This window comes from Bombina bombina, chromosome 7 (genome assembly GCF_027579735.1).
Source record: "Bombina bombina isolate aBomBom1 chromosome 7, aBomBom1.pri, whole genome shotgun sequence".
Taxonomy (NCBI): Eukaryota; Metazoa; Chordata; class Amphibia; order Anura; family Bombinatoridae; genus Bombina; species Bombina bombina.
In genome coordinates, this window is record NC_069505.1 from 244,583,141 (window position 1) to 244,597,902 (window position 14,762).

A 14,762-nucleotide genomic window follows, 5' to 3' on the forward strand; every position below is an offset into this window, starting at 1 on the left:
GTGCATTACATATATAGTGCACGAACAGATGTGCATTACATATATAGTGCACGTACAGATGTGCATTACATATATAGTGCACGTACAGATGTATATTACATATAGTGCACATACAGATGTGCATTACAAATATAGTGCACGTACACATGTGTATTACATATATAGTGCACGTACACATGTGTATTACATATATAGTGCACGTACACATGTGTATTACATATATAGTGCACGTACACATGTGTATTACATATATAGTGCACATACAGAAATGCATGTGTTTTACATATATAGCGCACGTACAGATGTGCATTACATATATAGTGCACGTACAGATTTGGATTACATATATAGTGCACGTACAGATGTGCATTACATATATAGTGCACGTACAGATGTGTATGTGTATTATATATAGTGCACGTACAGACGTGCATGTGTTTTACATATATAGTGCACGTACAGATGTGCATTACATATAGTGCACGTCCACCTGTGCTTTACATATATAGTGCACGTACAGCTGTGCATTATATATATAGTGCACGTACAGATGTGCATTACATATATAGTGCACATACAGATGTGCATTACATATATAGTGCACGTACAGATGTGCATTACATATATAGTGCTCGTACAGATGTGCATTACATATATAGTGCACGTACAGATGTGCATTACATATATAGTGCACGTACAGATGTGCATTACATATATAGTGCACGTACAGATGTGCATGTGTACTACATATATAGTGCATGTACAGATGTGTATGTGTATTACATATATAGTGCACGTACAGATGTGCATTACATATAAAGTGCACGTACAGATGTGCATTACATATAAAGTGCACGTACAGATGTGCATTACATATATAGTGCAGTACAGATGTGCATGTGTATTACATATATAGTGCACGTACAGATGTGCATGTGTATTACATATATAGTGCACGTACAGATGTGCATTACATATATAGTGCACATACAGATGTGCATATTATTTACATATATAGTGCACGTACATATGTGCATTACATATATAGTGCACGTACAGATGTGTATTTTTATATATATATATATTGCACGTACAGATGTGCATGTTTTACATATATAGTGCACGTACAGATGTGCTTTACATATATAGTGCACATACAGATGTGTATTACATATATAGAGCACGTACAGATGTGCATTACATATATAGTGCACATACAGATGTGCATTATATATATTTATATATATATATAGTGCACATACAGATGTGCATATGTTTTACATATATAGTGCACGTACAGATGTGTATTACATATATAGTGCACGTACAGATGTGCATGACATATATAGTGCACGTACAGATGTGTTTTACATATATAGTGCACATACAGATGTGCATTACATATATAGTGCACAAACAGATGTGCATTACATATATAGTGCACGTACAGATGTGCATTACATATATAGTGCACGTACAGATGTGCATTACATATATAGTGCACATACAGATGTGCATTATATATATTTATATATATATATATATAGTGCACATACAGATGTGCATATGTTTTACATATATAGTGCACGTACAGATGTGTATTACATATATAGTGCACGTACAGATGTGCATGACATATATAGTGCACGTACAGATGTGCTTTACATATATAGTGCACATACAGATGTGTATTACATATATAGAGCACGTACAGATGTGCATTACATATATAGTGCACATACAGATGTGCATTATATATATTTATATATATATATATATATATATATATAGTGCACATACAGATGTGCATATGTTTTACATATATAGTGCACGTACAGATGTGTATTACATATATAGTGCACGTACAGATGTGCATGACATATATAGTGCACGTACAGATGTGTTTTACATATATAGTGCACATACAGATGTGCATTACATATATAGTGCACAAACAGATGTGCATTACATATATAGTGCACGTACAGATGTGCATTACATATATAGTGCACGTACAGATGTGTATGTGTATTATATATAGTGCACATACAGACGTGCATGTGTTTTACATATATAGTGCACGTACAGATGTGCATTACATATAGTGCACGTCCACCTGTGCTTTACATATATAGTGCACGTACAGCTGTGCATTATATATATAGTGCACGTACAGATGTGCATTACATATATAGTGCACATACAGATGTGCATTACATATATAGTGCACGTACAGATGTGCATTACATATATAGTGCTCGTACAGATGTGCATTACATATATAGTGCACGTACAGATGTGCATTACATATATAGTGCACGTACAGATGTGCATTACATATATAGTGCACGTACAGATGTGCATGTGTACTACATATATAGTGCACGTACAGATGTGTATGTGTATTACATATATAGTGCACGTACAGATGTGCATTACATATAAAGTGCACGTACAGATGTGCATTACATATATAGTGCAGTACAGATGTGCATGTGTATTACATATATAGTGCACGTACAGATGTGCATGTGTATTACATATATAGTGCACGTACAGATGTGCATTACATATATAGTGCACATACAGATGTGCATATTATTTACATATATAGTGCACGTACATATGTGCATTACATATATAGTGCACGTACAGATGTGTATTTTTATATATATATATATATTGCACGTACAGATGTGCATGTTTTACATATATAGTGCACGTACAGATGTGCTTTACATATATAGTGCACATACAGATGTGTATTACATATATAGAGCACGTACAGATGTGCATTACATATATAGTGCACATACAGATGTGCATTATATATATTTATATATATATATATATATATATATAGTGCACATACAGATGTGCATATGTTTTACATATATAGTGCACGTACAGATGTGTATTACATATATAGTGCACGTACAGATGTGCATGACATATATAGTGCACGTACAGATGTGTTTTACATATATAGTGCACGTACAGATGTACATGTGTTTTACATATATAGTGCACATACAGATGTGCATTACATATATAGTGCACAAACAGATGTGCATTACATATATAGTGCACGTACAGATGTATATTACATATAGTGCACGTACAGATGTGTATTACATATATAGTGCACATACAGATGTGTATTACAAATCTAGTGCACGTACAGATGTGTTTTATATATATAGTGCACGTACAGATGTGCATATGTTTTACATATATAGTGCACATACAGATGTGTATTACATATATAGTGCACGTAGAGATGTGTATTACATATATAGTGCACATACAGATGTGCATATTATTTACATATATAGTGCACGTACAGATGTGTATTACATATATTGAGCACGTACAGATGTGCATTACATATATAGTGCACGTACAGATGTGCATTACATATATAGTGCACGTACAGATGTGCATTACATATATAGTGCACGTACAGATGTGTATTATATATATATATATATATATATTGCAAGTACAGATGTGCATATGTTTTACATATATAGTACACATACAGATGTGTATTACATATATAGTGCATGTACAGATGTGCATGACATATATAGTGCACGTACAGATGTGCATGACATATATAGTGCACGTACAGATGTGCATGACATATATAGTGCACGTACAGATATGCATGACATATATAGTGCACGTACAGATGTGCATGTGTTTTACATATATAGTGCACATACAGATGTGCATTACATATATAGTGCACGAACAGATGTGCATTACATATATAGTGCACATACAGATGTATATTACATATAGTGCACGTACAGATGTGTATTACATATATAGTGCACATACAGATGTGCATTACAAATATAGTGCACGTACACATGTGTATTACATATATAGTGCACGTACAGATGTGTATTACATATATAGTGCACGTACAGATGTGTATTACATATATAGTGCATACAGATGTGCATGTGTTTTACATATATAGTGCACGTACAGATTTGCATTACATATATAGTGCACGTACAGATGTGCATTACAAATATAGTGCACGTAGATGTGCATTACATATACAGTGCACGTACAGCTGTGCATTACATATATAGTGCACGTACAGATGTGCATTACATATATAGTGCACATACAGATGTGCATTACATATATAGTGCACATACAGATGTGCATTACATATATAGTGCACGTACAGATGTGCATTACATATATAGTGCTCGTACAGATGTGCATTACATATATAGTGCACGTACAGATGTGCATGTGTACTACATATATAGTGCACGTACAGATGTGTATGTGTATTACATATATAGTGCACGTACAGATGTGCATTACATATAAAGTGCACGTACAGATGTGCATTACATATATAGTGCATGTACAGATGTGCATGTATATTACATATATAGTGCATGTACAGATGTGCATGTGTACTACATATATAGTGCACGTACAGATGTGCATGTGCATTACATATATAGTGCATGTACAGATGTGCATGTATATTACATATATAGTGCATGTACAGATGTGCATGTGTACTACATATATAGTGCACGTACAGGTCTGCATGTGCATTACATACAGGGCAAGTACAGGTGTGCATTACATACAGCGCAAGTACAGGTGTGCATTATTTATAATGCAAGTACAGGTGTGCATGTGCATTACATACAGGGCAAGTACAGGTGTGCATGTGCATTACATGCAGGGCAAGTACAGGTGTGCATGTGCATTACATACAGTGCAAGTACAGGTGAGCATTATTTATAGTGCAAGTACAGGTGTGCATGTGCATTACATACAGGGCAAGTACAGGTGTGCATGTGCATTACATACAGGGCAAGTACAGGTGTGCATTACATACAGGGCAAGTACAGGTGTGCATTATTTATAGTGCAAGTACAGGTGTGCATTACATACAGGGCAAGTATAGGTGTGCATGTGCATTACATACAGGGCAAGTACAGGTGTGCATGTGCATTACATTCAGGGCAAGTACAGGTGTGCATTACATACAGGGCAAGTACAGGTGTGCATGTGCATTACATACAGGGCAAGTACAGGTGTGCATGTGCATTACATACAGGGCAAGTACAGGTGTGCATGTGCATTACATACAGGGCAAGTACAGGTGTGCATGTGCATTACATACAGGGCAAGTACAGGTGTGCATGTGCATTACATACAGGGTAAGTACAGGTGTGCATGTGCATTACATACAGGGCAAGCACAGGTGTGCATGTGCATTACATACAGGGCAAGCACAGGTGTGCATGTGCATTACATATAGTGCAAGCACAGGTGTGCATGTGCATTACATACAGGGCAAGTACAGGTGTGCATGTGCATTACATACAGGGCAAGTACAGGTGTGCATTACATACAGGGCAAGTACAGGTGTGCATTATTTATAGTGCAAGCACAGGTGTGCATGTGCATTACATACAGGGCAAGCACAGGTGTGCATGTGCATTACATACAGGGCAAGTACAGGTGTGCATGTGCATTACATACAGGGCAAATACAGGTGTGCATGTGCATTACATACAGGGCAAGTACAGGTGTGCATTACATACAGCGCAAGTACAGGTGTGCATGTGCATTACATACAGGGCAAGTACAGGTGTGCATGTGCATTACATACAGGGCAAGTACAGGTGTACATGTGCATTACATACAGGGCAAGTACAGGTGTGCATGTGCATTACATACAGGGCAAGTACAGGTGTGCATGTGCATTACATACAGGGCAAGTACAGGTGTGCATTACATACAGGGCAAGTACAGGTGTGCATGTGCATTACATACAGGGCAAGTACAGGTGTGCATGTGCATTACATACAGGGCAAGTACAGGTGTGCATTACATACAGCGCAAGTACAGGTGTGCATTATTTATAGTGCAAGTACAGGTGTGCATGTGCATTACATACAGCGCAAGTACAGGTGTGCATTATTTATAGTGCAAGTACAGGTGTGCATGTGCATTACATACAGGGCAAGTACAGGTGTGCATGTGCATTACATACAGGGCAAGTACAGGTGTGCATTACATACAGGGCAAGTACAGGTGTGCATTACATACAGGGCAAGTACAGGTGTGCATTATTTATAGTGCAAGTACAGGTGTGCATTACATACAGGGCAAGTACAGGTGTGCATTACATACAGGGCAAGTACATGTGTGCATGTGCATTACATACAGGGCAAGTACAGGTGTGCATTACATACAGGGCAAGTACAGGTGTGCATTACATACAGGGCAAGTACAGGTGTGCATTATTTATAGTGCAAGTACAGGTGTGCATGTGCATTACATACAGGGGAAGTACAGGTGTGCATTATTTATAGTGCAAGTACAGGTGTGCATGTGCATTACATACAGGGGAAGTACAGGTGTGCATTACATACAGGGCAAGTACAGGTGTGCATGTGCATTGCATACAGGGCAAGTACAGGTGTGCATTATTTATAGTGAAAGTACAGGTGTGCATGTGCATTACATACAGAGCAAGTACAGGTGTGCATGTGCATTACATACAGGGCAAGTACAGGTGTGCATTACATACAGGGCAAGTACAGGTGTGCATTACATACAGGGCAAGTACAGGTGTGCATTACATACAGGGCAAGTACAGGTGTGCATTACATACAGGGCAAGTACAGGTGTGCATTATTTATAGTGCAAGTACAGGTGTGCATGTGCATTACATACAGGGCAAGTACAGGTGTGCATTACATACAGGGCAAGTACAGGTGTGCATTACATACAGGGCAAGTACAGGTGTGCATTACATACAGGGCAAGTACAGGTGTGCATTACATACAGGGCAAGTACAGGTGTGCATGTGCATTACATACAAGGCAAGTACAGGTGTGCATTACATACAGGGCAAGTACAGGTGTGCATTATTTATAGTGCAAGTACAGGTGTGCATGTGCATTACATAAAGGGCAAGTACAGGTGTGCATTACATACATGGCAAGTACAGGTGTGCATTACATACAGGGCAAGTACAGGTGTGCATTATTTATAGTGCAAGTACAGGTGTGCATGTGCACTACATACAGGGCAAGTACAGGTGTGCATGTGCATTACATACAGGGCAAGTACAGGTGTGAATGTGCATTACATACAGGGCAAGTACAGGTGTGAATGTGCATTACATACAGGGCAAGTACAGGTGTACATTATTTATAGTGCAAGTACAGGTGTGCATGTGCATTACATACAGCGCAAGTACAGGTGTGCATTACATACAGGCCAAGTACAGGTGTGCATTAAATACAGGGCAAGTACAGGTGTGCATGTGCATTACATACAGGGCAAGTACAGGTGTGCATTATATACAGGGCAAGTACAGGTGTGCATTATTTATAGTGCAAGTACAGGTGTGCATGTGCATTACATACAGGGGAAGTACAGGTGTGCATGTGCATTGCATACAGGGCAAGTACAGGTGTGCATTATTTATAGTGAAAGTACAGGTGTGCATGTACATTACATACAGGGCAAGTACAGGTGTGCATGTGCATTACATACAGGGCAAGTACAGGTGTGCATGTGCATTACATACAGGGCAAGTACAGGTGTGCATTACATACAGCGCAAGTACAGGTGTGCATTATTTATAGTGCAAGTACAGGTGTGCATGTGCATTACATACAGCGCAAGTACAGGTGTGCATTATTTATAGTGCAAGTACAGGTGTGCATGTGCATTACATACAGGGCAAGTACAGGTGTGCATTACATACAGGGCAAGTACAGGTGTGCATTACATACAAGGCAAGTACAGGTGTGCATTACATACAAGGCAAGTACAGGTGTGCATTACATACAAGGCAAGTACAGGTGTGCATTACATACAGAGCAAGTACAGGTGTGCATGTGCATTACATAAAGGGCAAGTACAGGTGTGCATTACATACAGGGCAAGTACAGGTGTGCATTATTTATAGTGCAAGTACAGGTGTGCATTACATACAGGGCAAGTACAGGTGTGCATTACATACAGGGCAAGTACAGGTGTGCATTATTTATAGTGCAAGTACAGGTGTGCATTACATACAGGGCAAGTACAGGTGTGCATTACATACAGGGCAAGTACATGTGTGCATTATTTATAGTGTAAGTACAGGTGTGCATGTGCATTACATACAGGACAAGTACAGGTGTGCATTACATACAGGGCAAGTACAGGTGTGCATGTGCATTACATACAGGGCAAGTACAGGTGTGCATTATTTATAGTGCAAGTACAGGCGTGCATGTGCATTACAAACAGGGCAAGTACAGGTGTGCATGTGCATTACAAACAGGGCAAGTACAGGTGTGCATTATTTATAGTGCAAGTACAGGTGTGCATGTGCATTACATACAGGGCAAGTACAGGTGTGCATTATTTATAGTGCAAGTACAGGTGTGCATGTGCATTACATACAGGGCAAGTACAGGTGTGCATTACATACAGGGCAAGTACAGGTGTGCATTATTTATAGTGCAAGTACAGGTGTGCATGTGCATTACATACAGGGGAAGTACAGGTGTGCATTACATACAGGGCAAGTACAGGTGTGCATTATTTATAGTGCAAGTACAGGTGTGCATGTGCATTACATACAGGGGAAGTACAGGTGTGCATTATTTATAGTGCAAGTACAGGTGTGCATGTGCATTACATACAGGGGAAGTACAGGTGTGCATTACATACAGGGCAAGTACAGGTGTGCATGTGCATTGCATACAGGGCAAGTACAGGTGTGCATTATTTATAGTGAAAGTACAGGTGTGCATGTGCATTACATACAGAGCAAGTACAGGTGTGCATGTGCATTACATACAGGGCAAGTACAGGTGTGCATTACATACAGGGCAAGTACAGGTGTGCATTACATACAGGGCAAGTACAGGTGTGCATTACATACAGGGCAAGTACAGGTGTGCATTATTTATAGTGCAAGTACAGGTGTGCATGTGCATTACATACAGGGCAAGTACAGGTGTGCATTACATACAGGGCAAGTACAGGTGTGCATTACATACAGGGCAAGTACAGGTGTGCATGTGCATTACATACAAGGCAAGTACAGGTGTGCATTACATACAGGGCAAGTACAGGTGTGCATTATTTATAGTGCAAGTACAGGTGTGCATGTGCATTACATAAAGGGCAAGTACAGGTGTGCATTACATACATGGCAAGTACAGGTGTGCATTACATACAGGGCAAGTACAGGTGTGCATTATTTATAGTGCAAGTACAGGTGTGCATGTGCACTACATACAGGGCAAGTACAGGTGTGCATGTGCATTACATACAGGGCAAGTACAGGTGTGAATGTGCATTACATACAGGGCAAGTACAGGTGTACATTATTTATAGTGCAAGTACAGGTGTGCATGTGCATTACATACAGCGCAAGTACAGGTGTGCATTACATACAGGCCAAGTACAGGTGTGCATTAAATACAGGGCAAGTACAGGTGTGCATGTGCATTACATACAGGGCAAGTACAGGTGTGCATTATATACAGGGCAAGTACAGGTGTGCATTATTTATAGTGCAAGTACAGGTGTGCATGTGCATTACATACAGGGGAAGTACAGGTGTGCATTGCATACAGGGCAAGTACAGGTGTGCATTACATACAGGGCAAGTACAGGTGTGCATTACATACAGGGCAAGTACAGGTGTGCATGTGCATTACATACAAGGCAAGTACAGGTGTGCATTACATACAGGGCAAGTACAGGTGTGCATTATTTATAGTGCAAGTACAGGTGTGCATGTGCATTACATAAAGGGCAAGTACAGGTGTGCATTACATACATGGCAAGTACAGGTGTGCATTACATACAGGGCAAGTACAGGTGTGCATTATTTATAGTGCAAGTACAGGTGTGCATGTGCACTACATACAGGGCAAGTACAGGTGTGCATGTGCATTACATACAGGGCAAGTACAGGTGTGAATGTGCATTACATACAGGGCAAGTACAGGTGTGAATGTGCATTACATACAGGGCAAGTACAGGTGTACATTATTTATAGTGCAAGTACAGGTGTGCATGTGCATTACATACAGCGCAAGTACAGGTGTGCATTACATACAGGCCAAGTACAGGTGTGCATTAAATACAGGGCAAGTACAGGTGTGCATGTGCATTACATACAGGGCAAGTACAGGTGTGCATTATATACAGGGCAAGTACAGGTGTGCATTATTTATAGTGCAAGTACAGGTGTGCATGTGCATTACATACAGGGGAAGTACAGGTGTGCATGTGCATTGCATACAGGGCAAGTACAGGTGTGCATTATTTATAGTGAAAGTACAGGTGTGCATGTACATTACATACAGGGCAAGTACAGGTGTGCATGTGCATTACATACAGGGCAAGTACAGGTGTGCATGTGCATTACATACAGGGCAAGTACAGGTGTGCATTACATACAGCGCAAGTACAGGTGTGCATTATTTATAGTGCAAGTACAGGTGTGCATGTGCATTACATACAGCGCAAGTACAGGTGTGCATTATTTATAGTGCAAGTACAGGTGTGCATGTGCATTACATACAGGGCAAGTACAGGTGTGCATTACATACAGGGCAAGTACAGGTGTGCATTACATACAAGGCAAGTACAGGTGTGCATTACATACAAGGCAAGTACAGGTGTGCATTACATACAAGGCAAGTACAGGTGTGCATTACATACAGAGCAAGTACAGGTGTGCATGTGCATTACATAAAGGGCAAGTACAGGTGTGCATTACATACAGGGCAAGTACAGGTGTGCATTATTTATAGTGCAAGTACAGGTGTGCATTACATACAGGGCAAGTACAGGTGTGCATTACATACAGGGCAAGTACAGGTGTGCATTATTTATAGTGCAAGTACAGGTGTGCATTACATACAGGGCAAGTACAGGTGTGCATTACATACAGGGCAAGTACATGTGTGCATTATTTATAGTGTAAGTACAGGTGTGCATGTGCATTACATACAGGACAAGTACAGGTGTGCATTACATACAGGGCAAGTACAGGTGTGCATGTGCATTACATACAGGGCAAGTACAGGTGTGCATTATTTATAGTGCAAGTACAGGCGTGCATGTGCATTACAAACAGGGCAAGTACAGGTGTGCATGTGCATTACAAACAGGGCAAGTACAGGTGTGCATTATTTATAGTGCAAGTACAGGTGTGCATGTGCATTACATACAGGGCAAGTACAGGTGTGCATTATTTATAGTGCAAGTACAGGTGTGCATGTGCATTACATACAGGGCAAGTACAGGTGTGCATTACATACAGGGCAAGTACAGGTGTGCATTATTTATAGTGCAAGTACAGGTGTGCATGTGCATTACATACAGGGGAAGTACAGGTGTGCATTACATACAGGGCAAGTACAGGTGTGCATTATTTATAGTGCAAGTACAGGTGTGCATGTGCATTACATACAGGGGAAGTACAGGTGTGCATTATTTATAGTGCAAGTACAGGTGTGCATGTGCATTACATACAGGGGAAGTACAGGTGTGCATTACATACAGGGCAAGTACAGGTGTGCATGTGCATTGCATACAGGGCAAGTACAGGTGTGCATTATTTATAGTGAAAGTACAGGTGTGCATGTGCATTACATACAGAGCAAGTACAGGTGTGCATGTGCATTACATACAGGGCAAGTACAGGTGTGCATTACATACAGGGCAAGTACAGGTGTGCATTACATACAGGGCAAGTACAGGTGTGCATTACATACAGGGCAAGTACAGGTGTGCATTATTTATAGTGCAAGTACAGGTGTGCATGTGCATTACATACAGGGCAAGTACAGGTGTGCATTACATACAGGGCAAGTACAGGTGTGCATTACATACAGGGCAAGTACAGGTGTGCATGTGCATTACATACAAGGCAAGTACAGGTGTGCATTACATACAGGGCAAGTACAGGTGTGCATTATTTATAGTGCAAGTACAGGTGTGCATGTGCATTACATAAAGGGCAAGTACAGGTGTGCATTACATACATGGCAAGTACAGGTGTGCATTACATACAGGGCAAGTACAGGTGTGCATTATTTATAGTGCAAGTACAGGTGTGCATGTGCACTACATACAGGGCAAGTACAGGTGTGCATGTGCATTACATACAGGGCAAGTACAGGTGTGAATGTGCATTACATACAGGGCAAGTACAGGTGTACATTATTTATAGTGCAAGTACAGGTGTGCATGTGCATTACATACAGCGCAAGTACAGGTGTGCATTACATACAGGCCAAGTACAGGTGTGCATTAAATACAGGGCAAGTACAGGTGTGCATGTGCATTACATACAGGGCAAGTACAGGTGTGCATTATATACAGGGCAAGTACAGGTGTGCATTATTTATAGTGCAAGTACAGGTGTGCATGTGCATTACATACAGGGGAAGTACAGGTGTGCATTGCATACAGGGCAAGTACAGGTGTGCATGTGCATTGCATACAGGGCAAGTACAGGTGTGCATTATTTATAGTGAAAGTACAGGTGTGCATGTGCATTACATACAGGGCAAGTACAGGTGTGCATGTGCATTACATACAGGGCAAGTACAGGTGTGCATGTGCATTACATACAGGGCAAGTACAGGTGTGCATTACATACAGCGCAAGTACAGGTGTGCATTATTTATAGTGCAAGTACAGGTGTGCATGTGCATTACATACAGCGCAAGTACAGGTGTGCATTATTTATAGTGCAAGTACAGGTGTGCATGTGCATTACATACAGGGCAAGTACAGGTGTGCATTATTTATAGTGCAAGTACAGGTGTGCATGTGCATTACATACAGGGCAAGTACAGGTGTGCATTACATACAGGGCAAGTACAGGTGTGCATTACATACAAGGCAAGTACAGGTGTGCATTACATACAAGGCAAGTACAGGTGTGCATTACATACAGAGCAAGTACAGGTGTGCATGTGCATTACATAAAGGGCAAGTACAGGTGTGCATTACATACATGGCAAGTACAGGTGTGCATTATTTATAGTGCAAGTACAGGTGTGCATTACATACAGGGCAAGTACAGGTGTGCATTACATACAGGGCAAGTACAGGTGTGCATTACATACAGGGCAAGTACAGGTGTGCATTACATACAGGGCAAGTACAGGTGTGCATTATTTATAGTGCAAGTACAGGTGTGCATGTGCACTACATACAGGGCAAGTACAGGTGTGCATTATTTATAGTGCAAGTACAGGTGTGCATGTGCATTACATACAGGGCAAGTACAGGTGTGCATTATTTATAGTGCAAGTACAGGTGTGCATGTGCATTACATACAGGGCAAGTACAGGTGTGCATTACATACAGGGCAAGTACAGGTGTGCATTATTTATAGTGCAAGTACAGGTGTGCATTACATACAGGGCAAGTACAGGTGTGCACTACATACAGGGCAAGTACATGTGTGCATTATTTATAGTGCAAGTACAGGTGTGCATGTGCATTACATACAGGACAAGTACAGGTGTGCATTACATACAGGGCAAGTACAGGTGTGCATGTGCATTACATACAGGGCAAGTACAGGTGTGCATTATTTATAGTGCAAGTACAGGCGTGCATGTACATTACAAACAGGGCAAGTACAGGTGTGCATGTGCATTACAAACAGGGCAAGTACAGGTGTGCATTATTTATAGTGCAAGTACAGGTGTGCATGTGCATTACATACAGGGCAAGTACAGGTGTGCATGTGCATTACAAACAGGGCAAGTACAGGTGTGCATGTGATGTGCATTACATACAGGGCAAGTACAGGTGTGCATTATTTATAGTGCAAGTACAGGTGTGCATGTGCATTACATACAGGGCAAGTACAGGTGTGCATTACATACAAGGCAAGTACAGGTGTGCATGTGCATTACATACAGGGCAAGTACAGGTGTGCATGTGCATTACAAACAGGGCAAGTACAGGTGTGCATGTGCATTACAAACAGGGCAAGTACAGGTGTGCATTATTTATAGTGCAAGTACAGGTATGCATGTGCATTACACACAGGGCAAGTACAGGTGTGCATGTGCATTACATACAGGGCAAGTACAGGTGTGCATGTGCATTACATACAGGGCAAGTACAGGTGTGCATGTGCATTACATACAGGGCAAGTACAGGTGTACATTATTTATAGTGCAAGTACAGGTGTGCATGTGCATTACATACAGGGCAAGTACATGTGTGCATGTGCATTACATACAGCGCAAGTACAGGTGTGCATTACATACAGGCCAAGTACAGGTGTGCATTACATACAGGCCAAGTACAGGTGTGCATTATTTATAGTGCAAGTACAGGTGTGCATGTGCATTACATACAGGGGAAGTACAGGTGTGCATTACATACAGGGCAAGTACAGGTGTGCATGTGCATTGCATACAGGGCAAGTACAGGTGTGCATTATTTATAGTGCAAGTACAGGTGTGCATGTGCATTACATACAGGGCAAGTACAGGTGTGCATGTGCATTACATACAGGGCAAGTACAGATGTGCATTATTTATAGTGCAAGTACAGGTGTGCATGTGCATTACATACAGGGCAAGTACAGGCGTGCATGTGCATTACATACAGCGCAAGTACAGGTGTGCATTATTTATAGTGCAAATACAATTTTAAACATCTTTGCAGTATAAAATGTGCTTAGTTCTCTTGGCATACTTTGT

The 14,762-nt window shown here is 40.8% G+C and overlaps 1 protein-coding gene across 1 annotated transcript in view; it reads right to left on the bottom strand.

Moving 5' to 3' along the window:
* LRIG1 (leucine rich repeats and immunoglobulin like domains 1) overlaps positions 1-14,762 on the bottom strand; it is a 283,023-nt gene that overhangs the window by 61,801 nt on the left and 206,460 nt on the right. The window lies entirely within an intron of this gene.